We start from the raw sequence: 17,433 nt of genomic DNA, 5'->3' as shown, positions 1-17,433 counted from the left end.
CATACTCAGTTCACATAGGCCAGGACTTCTTGGGCTTCACAGTTGCTACATGTGAATTAAGAGTGTCCCTGGGAATACCCCGAACACTCTTGCTCAGGGGTGCACTGCAATGGAAAAGATCAGCAGTCTTGCAGAGAATCTAGGATCATAGGAAGCTGTCATCTAGCTTAGTATTATCTATCTAGTATTATCTATCTACCTGCTATCTATCTAAGTATTATCTACTATGACTGGCAGTGGCCTTCTAGGGTTTCAGACTGAGGCCTTCCCCAGTCCTGCATGAAGATGCCAGGGGAACCTTTTGCATGCAAAGTGGATGTGCTACCAGCGACCTATGGTCATTCCTCTAATCTAGTCCACCATTACTGATCTTGTCACAGAGAAATTGCTGGTATGCTTCCAAGGAACCTCAGGATTTTCTATGAGTTGTTTGAAAAACACTACCTGAATGGATTCCAACCTACTTTTCCACTGAAGAATTATAAAAAGAGAATGTGGATTGAAGAATTCAGCAAATAAAAAAGCTCAAAAGTTAGTAGACTGCCTCATGCATTTGATTCATCTATTTTATTCTTGCATAGGCCAAAGAAGCCTGTACATTTTTTTAAAGTCTGAAACACGCAACAATGGTTGATATATTTAGGGTTTATCCCAATGGGATGTAACAGCCTGGAAAGAAATGCATATTAACATCCTTCAGGATAAAGTGTATTGGAAGATAAACATGTGGGATAAATAAAGTGCAGAGCAGGAAGCAATGGTTTATAAAGCAGTGGCCAAGAACAACACAGGTGATGTCAGATCCTAAATCCCCCAGTCCACCTCCTCCCCTTTTTGAATCCATTCATATCACTCAATAAGGACCTCCAAGATGAACTGTTAGTTTCTTTTGGAATTTCCCCAACTCAGATCTTGGTACCGGTAGTTGGGGAAGTGGAGACTAGTATTTTAACATTCATTGCCAAGGCCAACCTTAGCATAGAGCAGCGGTGGGTAACTGGGACCCTCCAGATTTTGTTGGATAATGTGGATTCCCAACTAACTCTCATCAGCCCCAGCCAGCCTGATCAATGGTCAGGGACGATGGGAGTTGAAGTTAACAACATGTATTGCTTTACTTCCTTACATTTATAATTCCACTTTTCTTCAGTCAAGGAACCTAAAGTAGTGTACATGTGATTCTCAGATGGTCCCCTCTTCAGGCACCAGATCCATATCTGCTTAGCTTTATGTGCCTTCAAATCATACCTTGAGGCCTTCAGGAGCATGTCAGGTTTCTCCATCCCTGGCAGTGGCTTTCCAGGGTTTCAGATAAGAGTCTTTCAGAGCCCTATCTGGAGACGCCAGGGATTGAACCTGAGACCGTACACATGCAAAGTGGATGCTCTACCACAGAGCTAAGGTCCTTCAATAATGCGTTGCTTTTTAATAATTCATTTTTTCCCCTTCTGCTTTGGATACAATAGGGCCATTTTAAAGGATTACTTTTCAAATGTGGTCTTTTTGCTAGCGACGGTGAGCCTGTGCTCGTGGATGTGGACATGATGGCAAGTGCCTTTCCCCTTCTGATTAATCTCATTTGAAAATGCCATTTGGATTGTTTACATGGCGTTGACAACACGAGTCTGCCTTTCGCAGAGCACAGATAACAACAAAGTGGATTGTTAACCTTTCAGATGTTGTGCTCTGGATACAGCAATAAACTCTTTTCCTGAATCACAAAAGCATTTGTAAGAGTGGAGTATTCTTGAATCCGCAATGCCAATGCATAATGCAGGCATTTAAAACAGGGACCAACTACCTTCCTTTAAAAGAAGACGAAAGAATGAGACAGAAGCTCTATATAGGTAAAAGGTAAAGGTACCCCTGCATGTTAGGTCCAGTCAGATATAAGATATCTTTATTGTCATTGTCCCCTTGCGGGAACAATGAAATTACTCGGTTGCTACATCCACTCCGATAAAGCATTCCGCATAATCCAAAGTTATAAAAACCTAATTAAAACAGTAAATATAATACAAAATAACAAGTAAAATAAGATGACTTCAAAGTCCAGGCTTTCCATTTAAGGCCAAAATTGCTCTAGAGAAGAAACTGTTCCTGAGACGGCTCGTTCTTGCCTGCATTGTTCTATATCTCCGTCCCGATGGCAGGAGCTGACAGAAATGGTGACCAGGGTGTGTTGGATCTCTTGATATATCTAGTGCTTTTCTATGGCACCTGGTGGTGTAAATTTGTTCTGGGGTTGCGGTGCTCATCTCACTTTACTGGGCGAGGGAGCCAGTGTTTGTCCGCAGACAGTTTTTCTGGGTTATGTGGCCAGCATGACTAAGCTGCTTCTGGCGAAACCAGAGCAGCGCACAGAAACGCCGTTTATACTTTCTCTCAATCCTACCATTAGGCAGTGAGATGACTGCCTCAGGTCATATGTACACCATACATTTAAAGCAGTCTTATACCACTTTAACTGTCATGGCTTCCCCCAAAGAATCATGGGGATTGTAGTTGAGAATTGTTAGGAGACCCCTAACAGACCTACAGCTTCCAGTACCCTTAACAAATTGCAGTTCCCAGGATTCTTCTGGAGAGCCATGACTTTAAAGTTGTATAAGAGTGGTTTATATGTATCAGGCAGGTGATTTGGGATGCCTTGAAAGGCAGCAAATGGTTATTGACTCCAATCCTATACAGTACATATTTACCTGGGATCCCCATCAAACTCAGTGGGGCCTACAAAATTCCTTGGGCCAGCCATGCTCTTTCTATTCTTACCAATAAGGGTGCCCCCACCAAATGAATTGCAGTGGGTGGCTATTCCCTGGTTATGGAATGCCCTCCCCAGAGAGATTCATCTGGCACCTATGATCTGGTTTCTTTAATGCCACACCAGGTAAAGATCTTTTTTATTTTCCCAAGCTGCTTTAAATATTTTTGCCTAGAGCATTTTTATGACTCTATAAGATTTTGGGATCCTTAAGATCTGCGAGAAACAAAGCCTTAAATCCCTTGATAGGGAAAAAAAGATGGAATATGTTCCTATAATAAGTTACATAAATAAAAAGGTAATATGATGAGATAGTTATACTGTTGACAGGATGGTGAACAGGTTTAGATGTCAGTTTGAAGTTAATTTGGGGATTAGGTCCCTGGGATACAAGAAGGTTAGAAGGGAGACTCTATGAGTGACGACAGTTTTGTATAGATTACAACCTTGCAGACTAACATCAGGAGAAGACAAAGAAAAATGGAGATGCAAGGCAAAGAAGTCTTTCAGTGATCTAAAGAAAAGGAGAATCATACAGGAGATGTTGCAAGGAAGGATATGTCATATATTAGAGGGGGGAAATTCAAAAGCCAAAGAGTGAGTTATATATCTAGCGAAAGATGCTAGTAACAATAAGGGAGCCCTTATTGTCAGAAAGAAAAGAAAGGAAGAGGCAATTGCAGGATTGACAGTCAGTCGGGTGGTTGCATTACTCGCAGAGCACACAATGAAAAGAATTGTTCAGTGATTATGTCTGCATTGGTTGTGAATTGTGAGCAGGTGATGAGCAAAGTTTAACACAAAGAATGGGAAGCCATTGGAAGTGAACTGGGGAAAGAATAATATTGGTTCCTCTCAATCAATTCAAGCCCACATGATCTGATACTGAGTACTGTTAGGAATTTATGGAGAGTTTTCCTCCCCAAGTAATACCGGTAGTAATCAACCTGAAGAACTGGGCAAATGTTAACTGCCTATGTTTTAGTGGAGAAGCAGAATCCAGGGCAGGTGAGTGTAACAATGTGGCCTGCAAGCTGATTCTGATCTTCCAAACCATTTTATCTAACCTCTGGTAGCACTACCAAATGTTAATGAAGAGGTAATAGAAATTTTACTCAGAAGGAAAGTAAGTGTTGTAAGGGATATTAATCCAGACTATAGCACGATACCTTTCTCTTTGCTATTTTTATATAACACCACTGCTATGCCTGAATGTATGTGATCTGTCATGCTGAAACTTTCATTGCTGGATGGAACAAAGATTATTATAGAGCAGCCTTTTTCTTATGCCTGGGTCCCCAGATGTTGTTAGACTAAAACTCTCATCATCCATAGCCAACAAGGGCAGCAGTCATGGATGCTGGGAGATTAGTAGTCCCTCCCCAGAACACTGCCTTAAAAAAGAAAAAGTAAAAAAATTGGAGATCCCAGACATAAGGAATTGTGGATCTGGCAATCCTTAAAGAAATTAAATGATGTTACATTTCTTGCAGATCCGAAGCAAACTCAAGAGATGAGTAGTGGATATTTTTAAGCTAGTTAAAAATCCATAATATAAAAACAAACAGATCTGGCATTGAGTTACAAATATTTGATGTATTTACCGGCCTTACTTAGGAGTTAGATGCAGTGGATAAGTAGAAGAGGTTAAAATCTTTGAAAGCTGCCTGGGGTGGAGAGAACAGTATTCTATTATCCTGATGTTTGCTGCAAATGATTGCACAGAGAGAAGGTGGAGAAGGAAAGGACATCTATTGAGTTAAGTCAACGTAGAAGTGAGCATGAGTGGAGGAAGAAGTTATTATCTGAACTAATAATAAAAGTCCTCCTGCCTGTCATAAAAAGTGTAATTTCCTCTTTGTGTGAGTAGTCCACATGACAAAGGATATAAAGAAACCCCCCCAATGTAGTCAATTTGAAGGAGATCAGAGCAAGGTGTGCGTTTTCCCTTGGTGTGCGTACAGTCACGTTGCAGGAAACTTGCAACTTTGAAAGCCTCTGATTCAGCAAAAGACAGCTAGCAAGCTTATTCTTTGAAGACTGAAGATATTATTTCCATATGAATCACAAAATGTAGCAATGGAGGGGATCTGAAAGCTACCTTGCACCAACCATCTAAACCTAGGCAAGACCGTCAGCACCAAAACCATCAAGCCAAATAACAGGATAATGCCTATGACTGTCATGGAGAGTGTAGTGTTCAGGTCATGCAATGAGAACAGGGATGCTCATGGTGTAGTGTCAGAAATGCCTATGGTGCAAAGAATCCATCTATTCACTAAAAGCAAACCCAGATGTCTCAAGCCATTTTCTGTAGTGGTGATGAATATAGTAAGTGAAATGTATTAGCAATTGGTTAGGCAGCTAGGGTGCAAAAGAGTTAAATATTTGTGTGCTGGTTTGTGTATGTGTTTGTCTTATCCTTCCAGATAAATGCAGTTGGACATCTCATTGGAAAGACATGATTCCAAGAAGCTTGAGCCCTACTTCTGTTGACAGAAAGGCAGGAATGGGGAAGAAACTAGATAACCACTTCAGAGCTGCCATCATCTCTACAGTTCTTCCATCACACCCTGTTAAGACATTTGGGGCCTGCTCACTAAGCACAATGGTTGCTACTAGTTAATTTCAAAGGGTGGGAAGAGAATGCACAGGGTGGTCGTGTGTGGAGTTCCTTTTGCAGAGGGATGTCCTCTATTGGAAAGGCCCTCAGAGGACCCTCTTCTATTTGACGGCATCCTCTAATATGAAGGGTGGTCCACCTGATCTTGTGTTGTTCCAAAAGAAAGAAAAACAAGAATGGTGAGTTGGGGGTGAGGGGCTTGAAGCTGCCCAACCACAACCTGAAAAAAGAAGAGAGTGAGCATGTTTAAATATTCAGTCGTTATTTCTTGGAATGTCCCTGTTGAAGGACCAGTAGAGTCTGAAACGTGTTAGAATAATAAATATCTCTTTTGTCTACCCCACTGCTTTTTGTACCTACTTCCAGTTCCTTTGGAGGGTCTCAGTTTTTGTTGCATTTCATCCACAGTTAGCAGACTAGGGGGAGGTCCACGGGTCGCCTGCTCCCAGTCTTTCCTGCTGTGGTGAGATGCATTTTATTTCTATCTCAGTTAGAACAATTATTTCTAAATTTGCATCTATACATATCAGTTGGCACCTGCAGATTTTATGCCCATCTGCATCCATCTTTAGACCTTTTTGGGTGGTGGTGGTGGTGCTCTTCCTCTTTTATTGGCAATGCGCAAATGGCCGTCGCAAGAGCACACTTGAATGTAATGAATGGCCCTGTGCAACAAATTGGGGCTTGTGTCATGTAGCCGGTCGTTCTTAGTGACCCACGTATGTTACAGATGGCTGTCTGCCCAAGCAAGGTAAAGAACAGGAGATGGCAACTCCAAATGTGAAGTCCTTGGAGGGCAGATGAACAGAACCCACAAGGCCTCAACACCTGAAAAATACTGACTGTTGCTTTTGAAAAATAAACTAATATTCCAAATTCCTTGCGAAAGTCAGCTCCTAAGCCTCAGATGTCCAGGACAGAGGAAACAAGGAGCGAGTCTCTTGCCAGCAGCCTCAGTGCATTGAAAACATATTTTTAATAATATCCAGATGGATCCGCAGAAATTGTTAGCTCCCCACCCCCCAACCCTAAATCAGTTGCAGGATAAATGAGATTCAAGTGGTTTAGGAAGGGCAAATTGGAAGAGAGCTCTAGTGCTGTGATCCCCAAGAGACCTAGGATATGTCTGAAATACAAAACGCTGTGGTGGGAGTAGTGCTTCCTATGAAAACTTGGAAGGGAGGCAGTGCAGAGGCCCGGCGGGCTGTTGCATTGGGGAATGACAGCTTGCATGCACCAGGAGCGATTTGACAGAGCCACTACCTCTTATGTTTGCACAGAGCTCACTAATTTGATCTGGATTTGAAATCCTGTTTTATTTATGAGCCTGCTTTTAGAAGCGGCCTCCCCCTTACACCGTTTGGGTATCTGGGGATGTATGACTCCCCCCTCCCCCTTACCCGCAAAAGAAAGGAAATGGGACTAACTTTGCTAGTCTGAAAATGCTGAGTTTTCTGCGCTGTAAATCAAAATGGGAGAAAGGTAGGAGGAGGGGACAGGAAAGGGGACTTGTAAGGCCTGGAAGCCTGGATTCAAAAAGTATATTGGCACAGCTTGTTCCTCTTGGTACATTTAGCAGAGTTTGGCAAATCTACCGTCTACTTCAATGCTGGGTGATGGTGAGGCCGAAGAGTCTGCCCTCCTGGACGTGTCCACCACAAGGTTGAGGGAGCTCCTCCGCAGACCTGCGGCGGATGTTTGGAGAATTCCCTGATGGTAGACGGTCTGACAACCATTTGCTTTTAAGGCACAGGAGTGCTCCAACCAGAATCAAATGCATCTAAAGGCAATTAAAAGTTATTTCTGTTCTGGTTACATCTAGGGCTGACTATTGTTAACACTTTGTACATAGCTGAGCAGTGTTTAGAAAACACAATTAGTTCAAACTTCAGCCACTGGACTTGCTTAGAGGAACTAGTCTGTGGAAACATACCTCATTGGTATTTAAATAATTTCACTGGCTAGAAGAAGAAGAAGAAGAAGAAGAAGAAGAAGAAGAAGAAGAAGAAGAAGAAGAAGAGTTTGGATTTGATATCCCGCTTTATCACTACCCGAAGGAGTCTCAAGGCGGCTCACAATCTCCTTTCCCTTCCTCCCCCACAACAAACACTCTGTGAGGTGAGTGGGGCTGAGAGACTTCAGAGAAGTATGACTAGCCCAAGGTCACCCAGCGGCTGCATGTGGAGGAGCGGAGACGCGAACCCGGTTCCCCAGATTTCGAATCTACCGCTCTTAACCACTACACCACACTGGCACCACACTGGTTCTAGCCTGTTTCCAAAGCTAATTTAAAGCACTAGTTCTTGGCTTTAAAGCCCTATACCATAAGCCACCTGAGAGCGCCCATACCAACCTGCCCATGCATAGAAGCCCTCTTTGAAGTACTCAAGGGCCACACCATTTGAGGTTAGTGGCAAGCAGAGAGAGTGAGTGTACCCACAACCTAACAGTGAGAGTGTGTGTTTTCTCAGTAGTGGTACCCCATTTGCAGAATTCTGTCCCCAAAGAGATCTGCCTGGCACCAGCATTGCTATCCTTTCAGCACTAAGCAAAGATGCTTTAAACATAAATCACCGTATTTTTCCGTCTGTAAGACGCCCCCATGTATAAATTGTATAAACTCCGATTTAAGAATATGGGGGAGTTGTATCCATGTATAAGACGCCCCCATTTTTGACATTATTTTTTAGGAAAAAACCCTAGTCTTATACACAGGAAAATACGGTATATAAGTATACAGTGGTGCCTTGCAAGACGAATTTAATAGTTCTGTGAGTCAATTTGTTTTGCGAAAAATTCGTCTAGCGAATCCCATAGGAATGCATTGAATTTTTATTTTTATTTAATAGAATTTCAATGCATTCCTATGGGAAACCACGATTCGCTAGAAATTTTTTTCACAAAACGAATTCGTCTAGTGAGGCAACCTCCGCTCGAAAAATCTCTTTGTTAAGCGAAAAATTCGTCTTACAGGGCATTTGTCCAGCGAGGCACCACTGTATAAGAAAAGCCTGCTGAATCAGGCTAGTGGCCCATCTATGGTAGTCCAGCATCCTGTTCTCTCACTGGCCAACCAGATGCTAGTGGGAAGAAGAAGAGTTTGGATTTGATATCCCGCTTTATCACTACCCGAAGGAGTCTCAAAGCGGCTAACAATCTCCTTTTCCCTTCCTCCCCCACAACAAACACTCTGTGAGGTGAGTGGGGCTGAGAGACTTGAGAGAAGTGTGACTAGCCCAAGGTCGCCCAGCAGCTGCATGTGGAGGAGCAGAGACGCGAACCCGGTTCACCAGATTATGAGTCTACCGCTCTTAACCACTACACCACACTGGCTCTGAGGGCACCACAGAATCTGAGAGCAGCAGCATTCTCTCTTTCCCACAACCCTGGTGATTTCCAGCAACTGGTACTCAGAGGCATTTTGCCTCTTGACAGTGGAGGTGTAGAACATAGGCATAAGGATTAGTAAAGCACTGGCAGCCTTCCCCTTCCCAGATTTGTCCAATCCTTTAATTTATTTCTAAAAATATGCTGCCATTTATTACATTTCATCTATGCATTTTATCTTTTTGGTGTGCTGCCCCGGAAGCTTCGCTGAAGGGCGTTATATAATGCTTACAAATAAAATATGTTTTAATAATAACCATAGTACATTACAAAAGGAGCCAGACAAGAAAAGCCTGGCTGGGTTTTTGGAACTAGTTCCGATTTTCTGCATCCAATTTTCTGTGTTGGCCTAAAAGGATGGATGTCTACCAGCAAGGCAGGCAGGGCTGCAAGCTTTTATCAGTTCAATCGATAGATGAGTCATCTAAAGCTTGGGGGCATTTTTAATTGGAGAGCATGCATGTTAACCCCTTCATGGATCAATGCCTTGTCGTGGCGAAGGGGCTTGAATAACTCAGAGAAGCTATGAGCTATGCCATGCAGGGCCACCCAAGATGGACAGGTCATAGTGGAGAGTTTTGACTAAACGTGATCCACCTGGAGAAGGAACTGGCAAGCCACTCCAGTATCCCTGCCAAGAAAACTCCATGGACAAAGACAACAGGCATATAAATGTTATGACGCTGGAAGATGAGCCCCTCAGGTCGGAAGGCGTCCAACATGCTACTGAGGAAGAGCGGAGGACAAGTACAAGTAGATTCAGAGCTGATGAAGTGGCTGGGCCAAAGCCGAAAGGACGCTCAGTTGCGGATATGCCTGGAAGCGAAAGGAAAGTCCGATGCTGTAAAGAAAAATATTGCATAGGAACCTGGAATGTAAGAACCATGAATGGAGGTAAGCTGGATGTGGTCAAAAATGAGATGACAAGAATAAATATTGACATCCTGGGCATCAGTGAACTAAAATGGAAGGGAATGGGCGAATTCAGTTCGGGTGACTATCATATCTACTACTGTGGGCAAGAATCCCGTGGTAGAAATGGAGTGGCCCTCATAGTCAACAAAAGAGTGGCAAAAGCTGTAATGGGATGCAATCTCAAAAATGACAGAATGATCTCGATACGAATCCAAGGCAGACCTTTTAACATCACAGTAATCCAGGTTTATGCACCAACTACTGGAGCTGAAGAAAGTGAAATTGACCAATTCTATGAAGACCTACAACACCTTCTAGAAATGACACCAAAGAAGGATGTTCTTCTCATTACAGGGGATTGGAATGCTAAAGTAGGGAATCAAGAGATAAAAGGAACAACTGGCAAGTTTGGCCTGGGAGTTCAAAATGAAGCAGGGCAAAGGCTAATAGAGTTCTGTCAAGAGAACAAGCTGGTCATCACAAACACTCTCTTCCAACAACACAAGAGACGACTCTACACATGGATATCACCAAATGGGCAGCATCGAAATCAGATTGATTATATTCTCTGCAGCCAAAGATGGAGAAGCTCTATACAGTCAGCAAAAACAAGACCTGGAGCTGACTGTAACTCAGATCATCAGCTTCTTATAGCAAAATTCCAGCTTAAACTGAAGAAAGTAGGAAAAACCACTGGGCCAGTAAGATACAATCTGAATCAAATCCCTTATGAATACACAGTGGAAGTGAGGAACAGGTTTAAGGATTTAGATTTGGTGGACAGAGTGCCTGAAGAACTATGGATGGAGGCTCGTAACATTATACAGGAGGCAGCAACGAAAACCATCCCAAGGAAAAGGAAATGCAAGAAAGCAAAATGGCTGTCCAACGAGGCCTTACAAATAGCGGAGGAGAGGAGGCAAGCAAAATGCAAGGGAGAAAGGGAAAGATACAGGAAACTGAATGCAGATTTCCAAAAAACAGCAAGGAGAGACAAGATGGTCTTCTTAAATGAGCAATGCAAAGAAATAGAGGAAAACAATAGAATGGGGAAAACCAGAGATCTGTTCAAGAAAATTGGAGACATGAAAGGAACATTTCGTACAAAGATTACCATAATCAAGGACAAAAGTGGTAAGGACCTAACAGAAGCAGAAGACATCAAGAAGAGGTGGCAAGAATACACAGAGGAATTATACCAGAAAGATATGGAGGTCTCGTACACCTCAGGTAGTGTGGTTGCTGACCTTGAGCCAGACATCTTGGAGAGTGAAGTCAAATGGGCCTTAGAAAGCACTGCTAATAACAAAGCCAGTGGAAGTGATGATATTCCAGCTGAACTATTTAAAATTTTAAAAGATGATGCTGTCAAGGTGCTACACCCAATATGCCAGCAAGTTTGGAAAACTCAGCAATGGCCAGAGGATTGGAGAAGATCAGTCTACATCCCAATTCCAAAGAAGGGCAGTGCCAAAGAATGCTCCAACTACCGCACAATTGCGCTCATTTCACACACTAGCAAGGTTATGCTTAAAATTCTACAAGGCAGGCTTAAGCAGTATGTGGACCGAGAACTCCCAGAAGTGCAAGCTGGATTTCGAAGGGGCAGAGGAACCAGAGACCAAGTAGCAAACATGCGCTGGATTATGGAGAAAGCTAGAGAGTTCCAGAAAAACGTCTACTTCTGCTTCATTGACTATGCAAAAGCCTTTGACTGTGTCGACCACAGCAAACTATGGCAAGTTCTTAAAGAAATGGGAGTGCCTGATCACCTCATCTGTCTCCTGAGAAATCTCTATGTGGGACAAGAAGCTACAGTTAGAACTGGATATGGAACAACTGAGTGGTTCAAAATTGGGAAAGGAGTACGACAAGGTTGTATATTGTCTCCCTGCTTATTTAACTTATATGCAGAATTCATCATGCGAAAGGCTGGACTAGATGAATCCCAAGACGGAATTAAGATTGCCGGAAGAAATATCAACAACCTCAGATATGCAGATGACACAACCTTGATGGCAGAAAGCGAGGAGGAATTAAAGAACCTTTTAATGAGGGTGAAAGAGGAGAGCGCAAAATATGGTCTGAAGCTCAACATCAAAAAAACCAAGATCATGGCCACTGGTCCCATCACCTCCTGGCAAATAGAAGGGGAAGAAATGGAGGCAGTGAGAGATTTCACCTTCTTGGGCTCCTTGATCACTGCAGATGGTGACAGCAGTCACGAAATTAAAAGACGCCTGCTTCTTGGGAGAAAAGCAATGACAAACCTAGACAGCATCTTAAAAAGCAGAGACATCACCTTGCCGACAAAGGTCCGTATAGTTAAAGCTATGGTTTTCCCAGTAGTGATGTATGGAAGTGAGAGCTGGACCATAAAGAAGGCTGATCGCCGAAGAATTGATGCTTTTGAATTGTGGTGCTGGAGGAGACTCTTGAGAGTCCCATGGACTGCAAGAAGATCAAACCTATCCATTCTTAAGGAAATCAGCCCTGAGTGCTCCCTGGAAGGACAGATCGTGAAGCTGAGGCTCCAATACTTTGGCCACCTCATGAGAAGAGAAGAATCCTTGGAAAAGACCCTGATGTTGGGAAAGATTGAGGGCACTAGGAGAAGGGGACGTCAGAGGACAAGATGGTTGGACAGTGTTCTCGAAGCTACGAACATGAGTTTGACCAAACTGTGGGAGGCAGTGCAAGACAGGAGTGCCTGGCGTGCTCTGGTCCATGGGGTCACGAAGAGTCGGACACGACTAAACGACTAAACAACAACAACATGCATGTTAAAGGTCCCCTCGCTTATTTTTGAAGCTAATGTTGCTCTTGCGTTTTCAGAATACCTGGATGTAAAGTTTAAAATAGTAATAATGACTTTTCCTCCTAAAAATGAGTGGTAGATTTTGTTTGTTAAATGATAAAGTTATATTATTCTAAAATCTCAAAAAGTCACCCATGCTGAAGTTTTGGTAATATACACATTTAATTAAAGTTAATAGATGGATGAGTTAACCAGTTTAAAGGCAGGTGGCTGATAAGCTAAAAATTCATTGATTCGTTGACACCAAATCTTTCCTATGTTACATTTTTTTTAGACACGAGTGTCTTTCAAGCATGGCTGTAACTCAGTGACTATGAGATTGCACTATAAATCAGGAGGTTGCCAGTTGAGATGTTGCGTGCATCTGTTTTGATCTCACCTGGTGACCGTAGGCCAACCGCTTTCTCTCAATCTCAATAGCATCCTATTCCCTCCATCAGCCGTTAATACTTAAAATGTTAATACTTTCAACCTTACACAATTGTTTTAAGGATTTCAACAATGCAATGTATATGAAGCACTTCCTCAAATTGCCCCAGGTTGCGGGGGGGGGGAGGGATTCACCATTCTATTATTCGTTTTGAGCCAGATGCTCCCTATGTTCTGGTGGTTTTCCCCCCAGATGTACGTTTTGGAGCTATTCAGTGGGGCAGGGCATGGGGAGGGAAACAACAGGAGAGTGGACCTGGACTTTGGTCTGAGCCAGCTGGGCTCTCCATAGGCCTTCTAAATACTATATTATGTAAATGTGGATGGTAAAGATGATTTAAAAGTGTATCTTTAAAAAATGGGGCTTAGGGCAAGTCATAGCTGCCAAGTTATCCCTTTTTTACAGGGATTTTCCCTTATGCTGAATAGGCTTCCTCGCGAGAAAAGGGAAAACTTGGCAGCTATGGGGCAAGTATCTGCAACAAATGCCAATGCGGATTGCTTCCTTGGACAGTGATGAGCATTGGATGTCCACAGAGAAGCCAGAGTGAGGCGAGAAAGGAAAGTCCATGTCCTGTTCCCAGAGGACCAGTTGCATAAATTCCCCAACCAGGAAACACTGTCAGAGAGGATGTGGCTATCAGAAGATTCATATCCTTGGAAATTCCAGTGCATAATGCTTGGGGTGTTTGGTACCATATAAGTGTGTGCATGTATGTCTTATTTGTATATATATCCCAACTAATGCGGAAAACAGGATTTCCTGTCACAGGCTGCGTTACCAGAAACCCCTAAGCAGTGAGAGCCACAGGAATGGTCATTAAGCCATAAGCAGGTAAACTCATTATATAAAGCCACCCCACTCTGTTGGGATTGTGTGGGCAGTTGCTCTCTCTTGCTTTACCCCCAAGTTTCTTTTGAGGAGAGTAATGGCTGCGACTGACAGCTTGTCTGCTTGTATGGAATCTCACATGAGGGCTGGAAAGGCCAGATGAACATGTAGTTGTCACAGGATTCTTCCTCCTTGCACCCTGAACAATTAGAACCAATACAGAAGTGTTATCATTTATGCCAGTGCTTCTTGAACTGTCTGATGTGGTGGCCCAGCAATTCACCCTCCCCAATGTGCCAGGGAACAGAACCATATCTGGTCCCGGTGGAGTTGCTGTGGACTCACAGCTGATGGCTTCTGGACCAGCACCTTAGTCCTTGGACCTCCACTTTGAGTAGCCCTGATTTTTGCTAGCTGTCTCTCTAGTGCAGGCATCCCCAAACTGTGGCCCTCCAGATGTTTTGGCCTACAACTCCCATGATCCCTAGCTAACAGGACCAGTGGTCGGGGAAGATGGGAATTGTAGTCCAAAACATTTGGAGGGCTGAAGTTTGGGGATGCTTGCTCTAGTGCATACAAAAACACAAGCCAGCCATTTAGGCTGAGTTTAACCATAACATTAAATCAAAATTTCCTGCTATGGGAGCAGACCTGAGGGAACCTTGGCCTTGCAAGCTCCTCATACCATCTCTTTTTCCAGCACAGCAGTCAGAAGGAAATTGAAAGCATCTACTTTGGTTTTCAACTACCTGCAGTTTGTCATTATTTCCAACTAGGTTTTATTGAGAGTAGAAACACTGAAATGAATGAACATGACTAATTTCAATAGGTATGTTGTGAGTAAAACTTAGCCAAATACCACCCCAGGGACCTTAGTTTGTTTTAATGATAATTTACCCAAACAAACCAGGACTGTAAATCATGGTTTGACAATGGAGCACAGTTTTAAAAACTATCTACAGTTTGTCCCAAGTTAGTTTTGGGGATCAAATGCCTCTAGCTTCCTCTTCGCAACTGTGCTGGAGAGAGGAGAAGGGAGAATATATAAACCCAAGGCTCATTCAGTCTCATTCCCATAATGCTAAGCTATGGTTTTGTGTTAGGTTTGAATGAGGCCTTCCTCTCTTCAGCCACACATTTTAGTATTCCAGGTGGAGTGGGACGTTATTTTGCCAGTGACATTTGTTAGAGAAAACATCCAAAATCCAACTGACTCCTGAGAGATTCGGTGCTATATATTTCTCACAGAGTCTGGTGCTACACAGATGTAATGCCGTGTCTGCCTCATATCTCAGATCTTAGCAACCTGAGGTTTGACATTTATTTTCTCTCCCTGGTATGTAGCTGCATTCAAATAAATCAAATTCAGCTGAAAACAAGTTTTGCAAAATTTTACATCTGTAATTATCAATCATAGCTGGAATGACACTCCTGTGAGACTCTCATTGTGTTGAATAATATCCTGAGCAGCATAACTAAGGATTACCAAAATGGGAAATGTTTGGGGTTGAAGACATTCAGGAAAACTTTGGCTTGTGGAGTTTAAGACAGATAGTATCTAGCTATGAACAGAAAAGGTATTATAGGAAGATTTGCTGTAGACCATGAGGCACAATTGAAATGTCTTATTAAAATAAGAGAATATAAACAGGTGGTGTTTCTGAATTAGACATTCAAAGCAGAATTTTATGTGTGGCTACTGAGAAGCAAGACCTGTGTATAGGATTGCAGCCTGACTGAGATATTCACAGGGATCAGGATTCTCCCCCCCCCCAAAAAAAAATATTGTTGTTTTAGATGTGTTATGTCATTCTCCAATCCTGGCCGATGAAGAACAGCTAATTAATGGAACAAACAAGGAAATAAATACATTGTTCACACAACCCCACTGCTCTTATGAGAAGACGTTAGACTGAGAACTGGCTATGTTTTATGAAAAAATACTGTGTAGAAGAAGGGGGCAAATCAGCTGGGCCAATGACACATTTTGACATGTGTTTGTGTGTTGAGTTTGCATGTGCCCCCAACCTTCTACGTTGTGGGGACATATCTATTAAGTTCAGAAGTCTGCTCACCTTCTTGCTGAAATGAAGGGGATAGTTTTTAACCACAGAGCCTAGGGCTTGCCGATTGGAAGATCGGTGATTCGAACCCCCGTGACGTAGATAAATAGGTACCGCTCCGGCGTTTCCGTGTGCTGCTCTGGTTCGCCAGAAGCGGCTTAGTCATGCTGGCCACATGACCCAGAAAAACTGTCTGCGGACAAATGCCAGATCCCACAGCCAGTAAAGCGAGATGAGCGCCGCAACCCCAGAGTCGTCTGCGACTGGACTTAACTGTCAGGGGTCCTTTACCTTTTTAACCATCTACATTAATTTACATTTAAATATTCCTGCAGTAAATCATCCTTAGGTTACACTCCTATAACCACTTACATGGGAGTAATCCTCATTGTAATCATGCTTTTGAAGACTTGCATAAGTTTGTGCTGTTGTTGAAGGAAACGTGAAAGGGCGTATCGTTTCATAAACAAAGGTTTAGTACTCCGGGACAGAACATATGCTTTAAATTATAGAATCATAGAATTGAAAGGGACCCTGAGGGTCTTCTAGCATAACTCCCTACAATGCAGGAATATGCAGTTGTCCCTTACGGAGATTGAACCTGCAACCTGAGCACAAGAGCACTCTGCCCACTTGTGATTCCCAGCAACTGGCATTCAGTGGCAGGATCCCTCTGACAGTGGCAGTAGGTATCGGTACAGAAGGGTTGGTATTGGTACAGAAGCACAGTGGAGTGAGAAGAAGGGACAGATTTGACTGGGACTAGTGAAGTATAAAGCTGCAGTCATTTCTGGGCTCAGTGTTTGGGAAACGGGAGAACATGCTGTTTTTGAATTAGTGTGCAACATGCCTTTGATTTGCTCCAGTGTATTGATTTGCCACCGGTGGCAGAGAGGAAACTCTGTTCTCTGCAAGGCTACCAGCTTTTCATCCTTCTCATCCCTATCTGGGAAATGTCTCATGGTTCCTGACCATTGGCTATGCTGGCTGGGGCAGATGGGAATTGCCACAACATCTGGAGCCCATTGTGGGGGCTGGTCTAGTGGGGCAAATGAGTCACTGCCCCAACTGTGTGCCCAGCCAGCCCCCACCTACCTGCTTCTTACTTAGAGTCTCCTCCTCCTCCTCCTCCTCCTCCTCCTCCTCCTCCTCCTCAGTCTCATGGTTGCCCCTAACTCAGAATTATGGTTATGGGTAGAGTTTTTCTACTCTGTCTTCCACTGGCATTGACTCCCGCTTCCGTTTTCCACTCTCCCCCCCCCCCGCCGCCACTTAGGTGTCCCCCATCTGCTTTCTTTGTCCATTTCCAGTAACTGTCCCCTAGCATCTTTTGATTGCGATAGCATCCCATGCTCGCTTTTTTTAAAACATGGCTTTTCTTGTGATTTGTTTGCATCCAGGCTACAGCGAAAGCTGTCACAGCAAATGTAAGTACATGTGTCATTTCCTCTTCCAGTTCTCCCAGGCTGTGTCTTTGCAGTCCAAATCGGATGGGAGAACTGTTTAGCTTCCTTGCTGGTGAGATTTGCTTAGTGGATTTGCTGTTTGCCTGGGGGTGTGGAGCATTTCCTTTAGAAAGGGTGTTGAGAAGGAAGCCTTCTA

At 43.3% G+C, this 17,433-nt stretch overlaps 1 long non-coding RNA gene across 2 annotated transcripts in view; it reads left to right on the top strand.

Moving 5' to 3' along the window:
* LOC148686861 (uncharacterized) overlaps positions 1-5,725 on the top strand; it is a 126,486-nt gene extending 120,761 nt beyond the window's left edge. For both annotated transcript variants that reach the window (XR_015948130.1, XR_015948128.1), the window contains one exon: positions 5,194-5,725. This is a non-coding gene — a long non-coding RNA (uncharacterized LOC148686861). The remainder of the gene's footprint in view (positions 1-5,193) is intronic.
* The last annotated feature ends 11,708 nt before the right edge of the window (positions 5,726-17,433 follow it).

This window comes from Zootoca vivipara, chromosome 2, assembly GCF_965207765.1.
Source record: "Zootoca vivipara chromosome 2, rZooViv2.hap1.1, whole genome shotgun sequence".
NCBI lineage: Eukaryota > Metazoa > Chordata > Lepidosauria > Squamata > Lacertidae > Zootoca > Zootoca vivipara.
Note: the sequence above shows the minus strand (reverse complement) of the source record. Positions and strands in the feature narration are given on the sequence as shown.